General features: G+C 35.2%; 1 non-coding gene across 1 annotated transcript; it reads left to right on the forward strand.

Moving 5' to 3' along the window:
- Window positions 1–259: 259 nt before the first annotated feature.
- Window positions 260–331, forward strand: Trnae-uuc (transfer RNA glutamic acid (anticodon UUC)). The gene has a single exon. It is a non-coding gene; the product is annotated as a tRNA-Glu (tRNA).
- Window positions 332–17,040: the final 16,709 nt, after the last annotated feature.

A 17,040-nucleotide genomic window follows, 5' to 3' on the forward strand; every position in this document is an offset into this window, starting at 1 on the left:
ACGAATGTCGAGTGTGACGGTTCATGGCCCGAGGGTGTATTTCAAATCTCGAAACGATAAATGCCCACTACATCTGTTAAAAGCAAATATAATCTAAGCAGGTACGTAAACTGCGGATGTTACGTACATTAAATACATCTAAATACGGACGTTTCATTCATTATGAATTGATTTGATAATGACTTCTATCCAGCTATCAATCGACGTAAAGTCATGTTGGTTAGCTTTAAATACTCTAACTTCAGACGTTACTAGTAAGTCCGATGTGGTCTAGTGGTTAGGATTTCTGGTTTTCACCCAGACGGCCCGGGTTCGATTCCCGGCATCGGAGCTTCAATTTTTGTCGATTTCTATAGCAATCGTCAAAAATATCCCTATAGATAACATAGTTGATCTCACTATAAAAAAAAAACCTAAAAACAAAAGCAATACACGTAATTGTAAGTCTATCAGTGGTATTAATCGCACTATCCACCCGAAATCAGTGTGGAATGAACTCATCTCATTCATCGGATTGTTATAACAGTACAAAGTTAAATCATTGGCGTATAGACCGTTGCTAACTATTTTCAAATTCTTCCGAAATATAACAAGACTGTAGACTTGTATCTTGAAGAAACCTGGTATAAAAATGTCGATCTCTTTAAGAAACCTGACCATGAAAAATATGCGTGTAGAATATATTAACACGTGCAGTTAATCTGACACTGGTAAACGATCTATCTTATTGTTAGAGAACCGCAGATGTCTTTCTTTGTTTATTCTAATTCTATATGTGTGTTTGTGTGAATACTGCAGGATTAAAAGAAATAGTGCAGTTCATATTATCTTTTTATAGAGACGAACCGTATATACCAAATGATATAAAACAAAATAACACAGAGCGGGTAGTTCAATTTCAATGTTGGATAATAACATCATGAACAATCTGAAGATAACTCAATGTGCCACTACACGTATTGCAAACTAGTAGTAAAAAAGAAATGCATCGGCCGGGAATCGAACCCGGGCCGCCCGCGTGGCAGGCGAGCATTTTTTTTTTTTATCTTTATTAAATGTAATCATCAATTGTATATCACAGATATGTTCATCATATTAACATCAAATCACAATTGTCCATATTACAATCTGGATCTGAAAACAATCATGTTCACAATTGTCTATATTATCGAAATATCGTAGCACTTCATTTGAAAGAATTTAATTATATATCGCACACACGTCGTATTTTCTCGACAATAATATCTACCATTCATTTTTTTTTTAATTTTCAAAATTTTACATAAAATTTAAAAACGAAATATAACATGTACGTACTTTACGATGTTAAGATTGTTTCTCTTTATACAATATATCAGTTATCACTATAGTCCAGTGGTTGAAAACTGGGCTGGAAATCCAAGCCCTCATTATTAACTTTGGTATTAATTTATAACTAAATATATTAAATAAATACAAAAACAACACTCAACCGAAAGCACTCACTCGTATACTAAAAGTTTATTGGCTCTTTAAGAAATTTTCCATCTTTTCAATCCCTTCCTCCACTGATTCGTTGTAAAACGTAGTATTCCGCACATCATCAAAGTCTTCCTCTATATTCTTCCTTAAATATTTCCAATGATGGACAGAGCGATCGATTATGATTGTTTCTTTTTTCCACATACAGTAGTGAAGAATACTCATTGTTCCCGGCAAAAATGCTAATAATACACTACCACTTCCACTACAAAATTTGATGACTATTTTATCTAATTTTAACGCCTGTGTATTGTCTAGTTTGTTATGTGTATTCACTCGCGAGTTATTCAGTTCTTTTCGAGATGGTTCAACGGGTTTATCAATTGTCACCTTTTTACACGCGCTTTCAATTATTGATTGTCCATCGCAACGTTTCATGCTTGACTGCTTTTTATTGTTCATTTGTCTAACAGGTGATTTAACTACTTGGGGCGGGGATCTAGGTTACAGACCACCAATTGCATCATCAACTTTGGAACGTACGCAAAAAAAGTCCTACGCAAACAAAAAAATAGTCCCTTTGTCATGCTATTATACAAAATCTAGGAATCATTTTTACATAAATGGAACTTCTGCTGAAAGATAAATTCATTTTGATCATTTTGAGCCCAAATTTGCCTACTTTTGATAGATATAAGTTATTTTTTTGAAATGTAAACAAAGAGTGGCTAAATAAAGAAAATTGAGAATTCCAGTTACTATTTTTAGGGGTGGGTGAGTTCCGAATGACAGTGCTTCACTGCAAGTCTGCTAACCCCTTGTTTCCTCTTGACTGAGATACCCTGATACATGTAGGTTTCAGGTGATATATGGTTATGAGCAGGTTAAAGTTAAGGTAAATATTTGAGAAGCCTTTGAAAATGGTCAATTTAACATAGGGAGCAATGGGAAACTGAATTAGTGGTTTTTAGCCTTAACTGGGAAATTGCACGTGCAGCCTTGACATTAAAAATAACTTGTACCTTCTGAATTAGATTTTTCTTGAAATATCTTATGAAAATGGATCAAGACAAGTGGATTGAAGCTCAAAAAGAAAGACTTTTGGCCAATTCTGAGGCTCAAGGGGCTAAAGGATGCATTTTGTGTAAATTAGGGGGAGGGGGCAGAAGATATTCCACACTAACTGTAACTTTTCCCTGGAAAAGAGATAAAAAGACAATATATACTCATAGATTTGCATTTATGTTGTTTACCAAGAATTTTGAACTACCTAAAAGCATGCAAGTATCACATAGATGTCATAATAGGAGGTGCATTAATGTGGAACATTTGTCCCTTGAGCCGGAGCAGGTCAACAAGGACCGTGAACACTGTCGCGGCCTTGTACCCACTCACTGTGCAAAACATTCTCCATATTATGATTGCATTTTATAGGGTAAAGGTAACATATCACACATTATTTCTGTACAACAAGTCTAAACATGTACTAATTATTTACACTATTTACATCACAGTAAGGGAGGTAACTACATCAGTTAACCACACAGGCATTGTACACTAAGTACTGGGCTTTGCCTTTGGCACTTTTGGGTCAGAAATACCCTTTCTATAATGAACCTGGTAGTTTTTTGTCGCATGTAAGTTATATTTCCTTTGACGTGTTCTAGACCTTAGACATTTTGTGCTCTTTAGCTTTTTATATTGTCTACCATATACTTCAGCTTTCTGATTTTGTTTCAGATGTTTGATAACAGATGACCCATGTGTAAGCTCAACACCAAGTATCTTTGTACGAAGTAAGGTTGAATTACCAAACTTGTGATTACTTAAGTGTACCGCAGTATGTACACGACCTGGGAAGTTTCTACTATGAGTGACTGTTTTAGGATTACACCTCTGCAGACTGCGATTAAACGCTTCACATTTTTGGGTCGAGGTAAGAAAACGTACTAAGTCAAGACTTTTAGGCCCTAAAAGTACATTAATACAATTCTCTACCATGACTTCATCCTCATCATTCATATTTATAACCTCATTGTCAGGCAGAAAAACCTTTTTCCACTTATTAGAGGATAGACCAGCACACACATAAGAATGAATTTGGCATGCCGTACCGCATTCTCCATTATAACATTTTATAATTGCTTTGATAGCGGTTGGCATATGGTGTTTTATTTCAAAAAGTTCACCCTTGTGTGTTTCAAAAGCTTTGTTTAGTTCTGCAACGCAGCGAGTTTTTAAATCCATACTAAAACGGTGCTTAAGGTTTCTCTTATTAGGACCAGTAAACATGGATGGGCTGAATGTATACTTTTGCACAGCTCTTTTGATACCAATTGATAGATGTCTAACATCTTTAAGTACATGTACACTTGTTCTTTGAGCTTTTTCTACACCAGTAGCAGATTTGCTATCACCATCAGTAGTAATATGCCTAACTTGCAATGCATCATTCAACTGAATAGTGCATTTTCTAACATATACAGCCTCATTACCTATTGCATCATCTTCAGCCAAGTTAGCTGAACAGTACCCAGCATGGTCAGGACATGATACTTCAATACCCTTGTTTCGGAACCGAGATGCAACTCTGCATAGCTTATTACCAGTGAACACGCTAATAATTCTCTTAAGCGAGGAATTATTTTCAACTATAGTTTGGACAACTTGCGTACCACCTTGAAATGCAGTCACGTCACTATTATAAATGCGATTATTGAAGCGACCATCTGATTCAACATTCACATAAGTAGGGTTTGAGTGACCAACCATCTCATTTTCAGCTACAATATCTTCCCTTATTTCTTTCATATCACCTTCATTGTACCTAACAATTACAGTTCCAACCCTATTTGCAAGTTTTTGCATGCCAGATAGATTAGGAGGGATAATGTTACAAGTTATGCTTATATCCCTATAGCTCTTGCTTGATATGGGAGTTGTTTGTAACCCTGCCTGTAAAGCCATATTTAGAGTTGCTGCCTTTCTACCTGGCTTAGTAGTATTTACTTCATAATACAGTTTGTAGAACTGGCCTCTAAAACCACATTTGTTACATTTTAATCTCTCTTTCCATGCATAACCCCACTTTTTGGCTGCATTAGAGTCAAAATCTAAGTCACCGTCACAACCATTACTTTCAACTATATGCTCTTTTATTGTAGTATTCCACAGTATGCTTACAAGAGAGGGAATGTAATGTTTATATGTGTGGTTGTCTGGATCAGAGACATTTGGCTCAAGATATTCATCAAGTAACTCAGGACTTTTTGGCCGTGGCCGCAGCAGCATGGGAGTGCAAAGGGACTGGTCAGTGTCATGGATTTCCAGAACATTGTCACTACCTTGACTTACTCTAGATTCATAAACAGTATGAGGTAATCTCATAAGAGGCTCAGGGTCATTTTTGGGCTCATATTTAAGTTTCTTACCCTTATGAATAGGAGTATTTCCTTCCTGATATCCAAATTTTTTACCAATAAGTTTCCGCTTGCGGCTCATTTCCTGCCTTCACTCTTACTAAAACTGCTTTTAAATGAAATTTTTTGGCATGAAATACAAGAACAACTACTCTGTGTATTAAATAACTGCTAATTAAACAGGAAATTTATAATTATTTCAAATTGCAGACCACACCTGGCATCCCCCCCTGTGAAAGCCATAAAATGCCATTTATATGGGTATCTGATTAGAAATCTCTTGGGGGCATGTTATAAGGAATATATTATCTACCTGTGTTTTAAATTATTTAAAAGATAATGAAATTTCATATTTTATCCTTATTTTCAATATTTTTTATCCAAAAAGCATTTAATTTATGCCAAAAACTTAAAATTTTGGAAAAAAATTAGTTAATTTTCAAATTTTAATTAAATTTTACAGAATTTAAATTTTGCTATGGTCAAAAACAAGATGTTAATTACAACTTTAATATATACTGAACAGTCTAAATTGCAAAAAAAGTGAGTAAAAAGCCATTTTCAGTTCAAAAATGGGATGTAATGAACCCTACCACATATGACTATTTTCACTGTAAAATTACTGTTCAGGCCAATATAAGGTACCTTCATATTTTGAGCCATTTTTCGAAAAATCCTTAACGAAAATTTTTAAAACTTGAAATTTCATATCGCAAGTTCCGTACTATGTGGTAGATGCAATAAAAACAAGTTTGAAAGCAGAAAAGGTGTTCTTTAGGTTACAGACCACCAATTGCATCATCAACTTTGGAACGTACGCAAAAAAAGTCCTACGCAAACAAAAAAATAGTCCCTTTGTCATGCTATTATACAAAATCTAGGAATCATTTTTACATAAATGGAACTTCTGCTGAAAGATAAATTCATTTTGATCATTTTGAGCCCAAATTTGCCTACTTTTGATAGATATAAGTTATTTTTTTGAAATGTAAACAAAGAGTGGCTAAATAAAGAAAATTGAGAATTCCAGTTACTATTTTTAGGGGTGGGTGAGTTCCGAATGACAGTGCTTCACTGCAAGTCTGCTAACCCCTTGTTTCCTCTTGACTGAGATACCCTGATACATGTAGGTTTCAGGTGATATATGGTTATGAGCAGGTTAAAGTTAAGGTAAATATTTGAGAAGCCTTTGAAAATGGTCAATTTAACATAGGGAGCAATGGGAAACTGAATTAGTGGTTTTTAGCCTTAACTGGGAAATTGCACGTGCAGCCTTGACATTAAAAATAACTTGTACCTTCTGAATTAGATTTTTCTTGAAATATCTTATGAAAATGGATCAAGACAAGTGGATTGAAGCTCAAAAAGAAAGACTTTTGGCCAATTCTGAGGCTCAAGGGGCTAAAGGATGCATTTTGTGTAAATTAGGGGGAGGGGGCAGAAGATATTCCACACTAACTGTAACTTTTCCCTGGAAAAGAGATAAAAAGACAATATATACTCATAGATTTGCATTTATGTTGTTTACCAAGAATTTTGAACTACCTAAAAGCATGCAAGTATCACATAGATGTCATAATAGGAGGTGCATTAATGTGGAACATTTGTCCCTTGAGCCGGAGCAGGTCAACAAGGACCGTGAACACTGTCGCGGCCTTGTACCCACTCACTGTGCAAAACATTCTCCATATTATGATTGCATTTTATAGGGTAAAGGTAACATATCACACATTATTTCTGTACAACAAGTCTAAACATGTACTAATTATTTACACTATTTACATCACAGTAAGGGAGGTAACTACATCAGTTAACCACACAGGCATTGTACACTAAGTACTGGGCTTTGCCTTTGGCACTTTTGGGTCAGAAATACCCTTTCTATAATGAACCTGGTAGTTTTTTGTCGCATGTAAGTTATATTTCCTTTGACGTGTTCTAGACCTTAGACATTTTGTGCTCTTTAGCTTTTTATATTGTCTACCATATACTTCAGCTTTCTGATTTTGTTTCAGATGTTTGATAACAGATGACCCATGTGTAAGCTCAACACCAAGTATCTTTGTACGAAGTAAGGTTGAATTACCAAACTTGTGATTACTTAAGTGTACCGCAGTATGTACACGACCTGGGAAGTTTCTACTATGAGTGACTGTTTTAGGATTACACCTCTGCAGACTGCGATTAAACGCTTCACATTTTTGGGTCGAGGTAAGAAAACGTACTAAGTCAAGACTTTTAGGCCCTAAAAGTACATTAATACAATTCTCTACCATGACTTCATCCTCATCATTCATATTTATAACCTCATTGTCAGGCAGAAAAACCTTTTTCCACTTATTAGAGGATAGACCAGCACACACATAAGAATGAATTTGGCATGCCGTACCGCATTCTCCATTATAACATTTTATAATTGCTTTGATAGCGGTTGGCATATGGTGTTTTATTTCAAAAAGTTCACCCTTGTGTGTTTCAAAAGCTTTGTTTAGTTCTGCAACGCAGCGAGTTTTTAAATCCATACTAAAACGGTGCTTAAGGTTTCTCTTATTAGGACCAGTAAACATGGATGGGCTGAATGTATACTTTTGCACAGCTCTTTTGATACCAATTGATAGATGTCTAACATCTTTAAGTACATGTACACTTGTTCTTTGAGCTTTTTCTACACCAGTAGCAGATTTGCTATCACCATCAGTAGTAATATGCCTAACTTGCAATGCATCATTCAACTGAATAGTGCATTTTCTAACATATACAGCCTCATTACCTATTGCATCATCTTCAGCCAAGTTAGCTGAACAGTACCCAGCATGGTCAGGACATGATACTTCAATACCCTTGTTTCGGAACCGAGATGCAACTCTGCATAGCTTATTACCAGTGAACACGCTAATAATTCTCTTAAGCGAGGAATTATTTTCAACTATAGTTTGGACAACTTGCGTACCACCTTGAAATGCAGTCACGTCACTATTATAAATGCGATTATTGAAGCGACCATCTGATTCAACATTCACATAAGTAGGGTTTGAGTGACCAACCATCTCATTTTCAGCTACAATATCTTCCCTTATTTCTTTCATATCACCTTCATTGTACCTAACAATTACAGTTCCAACCCTATTTGCAAGTTTTTGCATGCCAGATAGATTAGGAGGGATAATGTTACAAGTTATGCTTATATCCCTATAGCTCTTGCTTGATATGGGAGTTGTTTGTAACCCTGCCTGTAAAGCCATATTTAGAGTTGCTGCCTTTCTACCTGGCTTAGTAGTATTTACTTCATAATACAGTTTGTAGAACTGGCCTCTAAAACCACATTTGTTACATTTTAATCTCTCTTTCCATGCATAACCCCACTTTTTGGCTGCATTAGAGTCAAAATCTAAGTCACCGTCACAACCATTACTTTCAACTATATGCTCTTTTATTGTAGTATTCCACAGTATGCTTACAAGAGAGGGAATGTAATGTTTATATGTGTGGTTGTCTGGATCAGAGACATTTGGCTCAAGATATTCATCAAGTAACTCAGGACTTTTTGGCCGTGGCCGCAGCAGCATGGGAGTGCAAAGGGACTGGTCAGTGTCATGGATTTCCAGAACATTGTCACTACCTTGACTTACTCTAGATTCATAAACAGTATGAGGTAATCTCATAAGAGGCTCAGGGTCATTTTTGGGCTCATATTTAAGTTTCTTACCCTTATGAATAGGAGTATTTCCTTCCTGATATCCAAATTTTTTACCAATAAGTTTCCGCTTGCGGCTCATTTCCTGCCTTCACTCTTACTAAAACTGCTTTTAAATGAAATTTTTTGGCATGAAATACAAGAACAACTACTCTGTGTATTAAATAACTGCTAATTAAACAGGAAATTTATAATTATTTCAAATTGCAGACCACACCTGGCATCCCCCCCTGTGAAAGCCATAAAATGCCATTTATATGGGTATCTGATTAGAAATCTCTTGGGGGCATGTTATAAGGAATATATTATCTACCTGTGTTTTAAATTATTTAAAAGATAATGAAATTTCATATTTTATCCTTATTTTCAATATTTTTTATCCAAAAAGCATTTAATTTATGCCAAAAACTTAAAATTTTGGAAAAAAATTAGTTAATTTTCAAATTTTAATTAAATTTTACAGAATTTAAATTTTGCTATGGTCAAAAACAAGATGTTAATTACAACTTTAATATATACTGAACAGTCTAAATTGCAAAAAAAGTGAGTAAAAAGCCATTTTCAGTTCAAAAATGGGATGTAATGAACCCTACCACATATGACTATTTTCACTGTAAAATTACTGTTCAGGCCAATATAAGGTACCTTCATATTTTGAGCCATTTTTCGAAAAATCCTTAACGAAAATTTTTAAAACTTGAAATTTCATATCGCAAGTTCCGTACTATGTGGTAGATGCAATAAAAACAAGTTTGAAAGCAGAAAAGGTGTTCTTTAGGTTACAGACCACCAATTGCATCATCAACTTTGGAACGTACGCAAAAAAAGTCCTACGCAAACAAAAAAATAGTCCCTTTGTCATGCTATTATACAAAATCTAGGAATCATTTTTACATAAATGGAACTTCTGCTGAAAGATAAATTCATTTTGATCATTTTGAGCCCAAATTTGCCTACTTTTGATAGATATAAGTTATTTTTTTGAAATGTAAACAAAGAGTGGCTAAATAAAGAAAATTGAGAATTCCAGTTACTATTTTTAGGGGTGGGTGAGTTCCGAATGACAGTGCTTCACTGCAAGTCTGCTAACCCCTTGTTTCCTCTTGACTGAGATACCCTGATACATGTAGGTTTCAGGTGATATATGGTTATGAGCAGGTTAAAGTTAAGGTAAATATTTGAGAAGCCTTTGAAAATGGTCAATTTAACATAGGGAGCAATGGGAAACTGAATTAGTGGTTTTTAGCCTTAACTGGGAAATTGCACGTGCAGCCTTGACATTAAAAATAACTTGTACCTTCTGAATTAGATTTTTCTTGAAATATCTTATGAAAATGGATCAAGACAAGTGGATTGAAGCTCAAAAAGAAAGACTTTTGGCCAATTCTGAGGCTCAAGGGGCTAAAGGATGCATTTTGTGTAAATTAGGGGGAGGGGGCAGAAGATATTCCACACTAACTGTAACTTTTCCCTGGAAAAGAGATAAAAAGACAATATATACTCATAGATTTGCATTTATGTTGTTTACCAAGAATTTTGAACTACCTAAAAGCATGCAAGTATCACATAGATGTCATAATAGGAGGTGCATTAATGTGGAACATTTGTCCCTTGAGCCGGAGCAGGTCAACAAGGACCGTGAACACTGTCGCGGCCTTGTACCCACTCACTGTGCAAAACATTCTCCATATTATGATTGCATTTTATAGGGTAAAGGTAACATATCACACATTATTTCTGTACAACAAGTCTAAACATGTACTAATTATTTACACTATTTACATCACAGTAAGGGAGGTAACTACATCAGTTAACCACACAGGCATTGTACACTAAGTACTGGGCTTTGCCTTTGGCACTTTTGGGTCAGAAATACCCTTTCTATAATGAACCTGGTAGTTTTTTGTCGCATGTAAGTTATATTTCCTTTGACGTGTTCTAGACCTTAGACATTTTGTGCTCTTTAGCTTTTTATATTGTCTACCATATACTTCAGCTTTCTGATTTTGTTTCAGATGTTTGATAACAGATGACCCATGTGTAAGCTCAACACCAAGTATCTTTGTACGAAGTAAGGTTGAATTACCAAACTTGTGATTACTTAAGTGTACCGCAGTATGTACACGACCTGGGAAGTTTCTACTATGAGTGACTGTTTTAGGATTACACCTCTGCAGACTGCGATTAAACGCTTCACATTTTTGGGTCGAGGTAAGAAAACGTACTAAGTCAAGACTTTTAGGCCCTAAAAGTACATTAATACAATTCTCTACCATGACTTCATCCTCATCATTCATATTTATAACCTCATTGTCAGGCAGAAAAACCTTTTTCCACTTATTAGAGGATAGACCAGCACACACATAAGAATGAATTTGGCATGCCGTACCGCATTCTCCATTATAACATTTTATAATTGCTTTGATAGCGGTTGGCATATGGTGTTTTATTTCAAAAAGTTCACCCTTGTGTGTTTCAAAAGCTTTGTTTAGTTCTGCAACGCAGCGAGTTTTTAAATCCATACTAAAACGGTGCTTAAGGTTTCTCTTATTAGGACCAGTAAACATGGATGGGCTGAATGTATACTTTTGCACAGCTCTTTTGATACCAATTGATAGATGTCTAACATCTTTAAGTACATGTACACTTGTTCTTTGAGCTTTTTCTACACCAGTAGCAGATTTGCTATCACCATCAGTAGTAATATGCCTAACTTGCAATGCATCATTCAACTGAATAGTGCATTTTCTAACATATACAGCCTCATTACCTATTGCATCATCTTCAGCCAAGTTAGCTGAACAGTACCCAGCATGGTCAGGACATGATACTTCAATACCCTTGTTTCGGAACCGAGATGCAACTTTGCATAGCTTATTACCAGTGAACACGCTAATAATTCTCTTAAGCGAGGAATTATTTTCAACTATAGTTTGGACAACTTGCGTACCACCTTGAAATGCAGTCACGTCACTATTATAAATGCGATTATTGAAGCGACCATCTGATTCAACATTCACATAAGTAGGGTTTGAGTGACCAACCATCTCATTTTCAGCTACAATATCTTCCCTTATTTCTTTCATATCACCTTCATTGTACCTAACAATTACAGTTCCAACCCTATTTGCAAGTTTTTGCATGCCAGATAGATTAGGAGGGATAATGTTACAAGTTATGCTTATATCCCTATAGCTCTTGCTTGATATGGGAGTTGTTTGTAACCCTGCCTGTAAAGCCATATTTAGAGTTGCTGCCTTTCTACCTGGCTTAGTAGTATTTACTTCATAATACAGTTTGTAGAACTGGCCTCTAAAACCACATTTGTTACATTTTAATCTCTCTTTCCATGCATAACCCCACTTTTTGGCTGCATTAGAGTCAAAATCTAAGTCACCGTCACAACCATTACTTTCAACTATATGCTCTTTTATTGTAGTATTCCACAGTATGCTTACAAGAGAGGGAATGTAATGTTTATATGTGTGGTTGTCTGGATCAGAGACATTTGGCTCAAGATATTCATCAAGTAACTCAGGACTTTTTGGCCGTGGCCGCAGCAGCATGGGAGTGCAAAGGGACTGGTCAGTGTCATGGATTTCCAGAACATTGTCACTACCTTGACTTACTCTAGATTCATAAACAGTATGAGGTAATCTCATAAGAGGCTCAGGGTCATTTTTGGGCTCATATTTAAGTTTCTTACCCTTATGAATAGGAGTATTTCCTTCCTGATATCCAAATTTTTTACCAATAAGTTTCCGCTTGCGGCTCATTTCCTGCCTTCACTCTTACTAAAACTGCTTTTAAATGAAATTTTTTGGCATGAAATACAAGAACAACTACTCTGTGTATTAAATAACTGCTAATTAAACAGGAAATTTATAATTATTTCAAATTGCAGACCACACCTGGCATCCCCCCCTGTGAAAGCCATAAAATGCCATTTATATGGGTATCTGATTAGAAATCTCTTGGGGGCATGTTATAAGGAATATATTATCTACCTGTGTTTTAAATTATTTAAAAGATAATGAAATTTCATATTTTATCCTTATTTTCAATATTTTTTATCCAAAAAGCATTTAATTTATGCCAAAAACTTAAAATTTTGGAAAAAAATTAGTTAATTTTCAAATTTTAATTAAATTTTACAGAATTTAAATTTTGCTATGGTCAAAAACAAGATGTTAATTACAACTTTAATATATACTGAACAGTCTAAATTGCAAAAAAAGTGAGTAAAAAGCCATTTTCAGTTCAAAAATGGGATGTAATGAACCCTACCACATATGACTATTTTCACTGTAAAATTACTGTTCAGGCCAATATAAGGTACCTTCATATTTTGAGCCATTTTTCGAAAAATCCTTAACGAAAATTTTTAAAACTTGAAATTTCATATCGCAAGTTCCGTACTATGTGGTAGATGCAATAAAAACAAGTTTGAAAGCAGAAAAGGTGTTCTTTAGGTTACAGACCACCAATTGCATCATCAACTTTGGAACGTACGCAAAAAAAGTCCTACGCAAACAAAAAAATAGTCCCTTTGTCATGCTATTATACAAAATCTAGGAATCATTTTTACATAAATGGAACTTCTGCTGAAAGATAAATTCATTTTGATCATTTTGAGCCCAAATTTGCCTACTTTTGATAGATATAAGTTATTTTTTTGAAATGTAAACAAAGAGTGGCTAAATAAAGAAAATTGAGAATTCCAGTTACTATTTTTAGGGGTGGGTGAGTTCCGAATGACAGTGCTTCACTGCAAGTCTGCTAACCCCTTGTTTCCTCTTGACTGAGATACCCTGATACATGTAGGTTTCAGGTGATATATGGTTATGAGCAGGTTAAAGTTAAGGTAAATATTTGAGAAGCCTTTGAAAATGGTCAATTTAACATAGGGAGCAATGGGAAACTGAATTAGTGGTTTTTAGCCTTAACTGGGAAATTGCACGTGCAGCCTTGACATTAAAAATAACTTGTACCTTCTGAATTAGATTTTTCTTGAAATATCTTATGAAAATGGATCAAGACAAGTGGATTGAAGCTCAAAAAGAAAGACTTTTGGCCAATTCTGAGGCTCAAGGGGCTAAAGGATGCATTTTGTGTAAATTAGGGGGAGGGGGCAGAAGATATTCCACACTAACTGTAACTTTTCCCTGGAAAAGAGATAAAAAGACAATATATACTCATAGATTTGCATTTATGTTGTTTACCAAGAATTTTGAACTACCTAAAAGCATGCAAGTATCACATAGATGTCATAATAGGAGGTGCATTAATGTGGAACATTTGTCCCTTGAGCCGGAGCAGGTCAACAAGGACCGTGAACACTGTCGCGGCCTTGTACCCACTCACTGTGCAAAACATTCTCCATATTATGATTGCATTTTATAGGGTAAAGGTAACATATCACACATTATTTCTGTACAACAAGTCTAAACATGTACTAATTATTTACACTATTTACATCACAGTAAGGGAGGTAACTACATCAGTTAACCACACAGGCATTGTACACTAAGTACTGGGCTTTGCCTTTGGCACTTTTGGGTCAGAAATACCCTTTCTATAATGAACCTGGTAGTTTTTTGTCGCATGTAAGTTATATTTCCTTTGACGTGTTCTAGACCTTAGACATTTTGTGCTCTTTAGCTTTTTATATTGTCTACCATATACTTCAGCTTTCTGATTTTGTTTCAGATGTTTGATAACAGATGACCCATGTGTAAGCTCAACACCAAGTATCTTTGTACGAAGTAAGGTTGAATTACCAAACTTGTGATTACTTAAGTGTACCGCAGTATGTACACGACCTGGGAAGTTTCTACTATGAGTGACTGTTTTAGGATTACACCTCTGCAGACTGCGATTAAACGCTTCACATTTTTGGGTCGAGGTAAGAAAACGTACTAAGTCAAGACTTTTAGGCCCTAAAAGTACATTAATACAATTCTCTACCATGACTTCATCCTCATCATTCATATTTATAACCTCATTGTCAGGCAGAAAAACCTTTTTCCACTTATTAGAGGATAGACCAGCACACACATAAGAATGAATTTGGCATGCCGTACCGCATTCTCCATTATAACATTTTATAATTGCTTTGATAGCGGTTGGCATATGGTGTTTTATTTCAAAAAGTTCACCCTTGTGTGTTTCAAAAGCTTTGTTTAGTTCTGCAACGCAGCGAGTTTTTAAATCCATACTAAAACGGTGCTTAAGGTTTCTCTTATTAGGACCAGTAAACATGGATGGGCTGAATGTATACTTTTGCACAGCTCTTTTGATACCAATTGATAGATGTCTAACATCTTTAAGTACATGTACACTTGTTCTTTGAGCTTTTTCTACACCAGTAGCAGATTTGCTATCACCATCAGTAGTAATATGCCTAACTTGCAATGCATCATTCAACTGAATAGTGCATTTTCTAACATATACAGCCTCATTACCTATTGCATCATCTTCAGCCAAGTTAGCTGAACAGTACCCAGCATGGTCAGGACATGATACTTCAATACCCTTGTTTCGTAACCGAGATGCAACTCTGCATAGCTTATTACCAGTGAACACGCTAATAATTCTCTTAAGCGAGGAATTATTTTCAACTATAGTTTGGACAACTTGCGTACCACCTTGAAATGCAGTCACGTCACTATTATAAATGCGATTATTGAAGCGACCATCTGATTCAACATTCACATAAGTAGGGTTTGAGTGACCAACCATCTCATTTTCAGCTACAATATCTTCCCTTATTTCTTTCATATCACCTTCATTGTACCTAACAATTACAGTTCCAACCCTATTTGCAAGTTTTTGCATGCCAGATAGATTAGGAGGGATAATGTTACAAGTTATGCTTATATCCCTATAGCTCTTGCTTGATATGGGAGTTGTTTGTAACCCTGCCTGTAAAGCCATATTTAGAGTTGCTGCCTTTCTACCTGGCTTAGTAGTATTTACTTCATAATACAGTTTGTAGAACTGGCCTCTAAAACCACATTTGTTACATTTTAATCTCTCTTTCCATGCATAACCCCACTTTTTGGCTGCATTAGAGTCAAAATCTAAGTCACCGTCACAACCATTACTTTCAACTATATGCTCTTTTATTGTAGTATTCCACAGTATGCTTACAAGAGAGGGAATGTAATGTTTATATGTGTGGTTGTCTGGATCAGAGACATTTGGCTCAAGATATTCATCAAGTAACTCAGGACTTTTTGGCCGTGGCCGCAGCAGCATGGGAGTGCAAAGGGACTGGTCAGTGTCATGGATTTCCAGAACATTGTCACTACCTTGACTTACTCTAGATTCATAAACAGTATGAGGTAATCTCATAAGAGGCTCAGGGTCATTTTTGGGCTCATATTTAAGTTTCTTACCCTTATGAATAGGAGTATTTCCTTCCTGATATCCAAATTTTTTACCAATAAGTTTCCGCTTGCGGCTCATTTCCTGCCTTCACTCTTACTAAAACTGCTTTTAAATGAAATTTTTTGGCATGAAATACAAGAACAACTACTCTGTGTATTAAATAACTGCTAATTAAACAGGAAATTTATAATTATTTCAAATTGCAGACCACACCTGGCATCCCCCCCTGTGAAAGCCATAAAATGCCATTTATATGGGTATCTGATTAGAAATCTCTTGGGGGCATGTTATAAGGAATATATTATCTACCTGTGTTTTAAATTATTTAAAAGATAATGAAATTTCATATTTTATCCTTATTTTCAATATTTTTTATCCAAAAAGCATTTAATTTATGCCAAAAACTTAAAATTTTGGAAAAAAATTAGTTAATTTTCAAATTTTAATTAAATTTTACAGAATTTAAATTTTGCTATGGTCAAAAACAAGATGTTAATTACAACTTTAATATATACTGAACAGTCTAAATTGCAAAAAAAGTGAGTAAAAAGCCATTTTCAGTTCAAAAATGGGATGTAATGAACCCTACCACATATGACTATTTTCACTGTAAAATTACTGTTCAGGCCAATATAAGGTACCTTCATATTTTGAGCCATTTTTCGAAAAATCCTTAACGAAAATTTTTAAAACTTGAAATTTCATATCGCAAGTTCCGTACTATGTGGTAGATGCAATAAAAACAAGTTTGAAAGCAGAAAAGGTGTTCTTTAGGTTACAGACCACCAATTGCATCATCAACTTTGGAACGTACGCAAAAAAAGTCCTACGCAAACAAAAAAATAGTCCCTTTGTCATGCTATTATACAAAATCTAGGAATCATTTTTACATAAATGGAACTTCTGCTGAAAGATAAATTCATTTTGATCATTTTGAGCCCAAATTTGCCTACTTTTGATAGATATAAGTTATTTTTTTGAAATGTAAACAAAGAGTGGCTAAATAAAGAAAATTGAGAATTCCAGTTACTATTTTTAGGGGTGGGTGAGTTCCGAATGACAGTGCTTCACTGC

Source organism: Perna viridis, chromosome 15, assembly GCF_037379345.1.
Source record: "Perna viridis isolate PV_CMFRI_1.1 ecotype Kerala chromosome 15, ASM3737934v1, whole genome shotgun sequence".
NCBI lineage: Eukaryota > Metazoa > Mollusca > Bivalvia > Mytilida > Mytilidae > Perna > Perna viridis.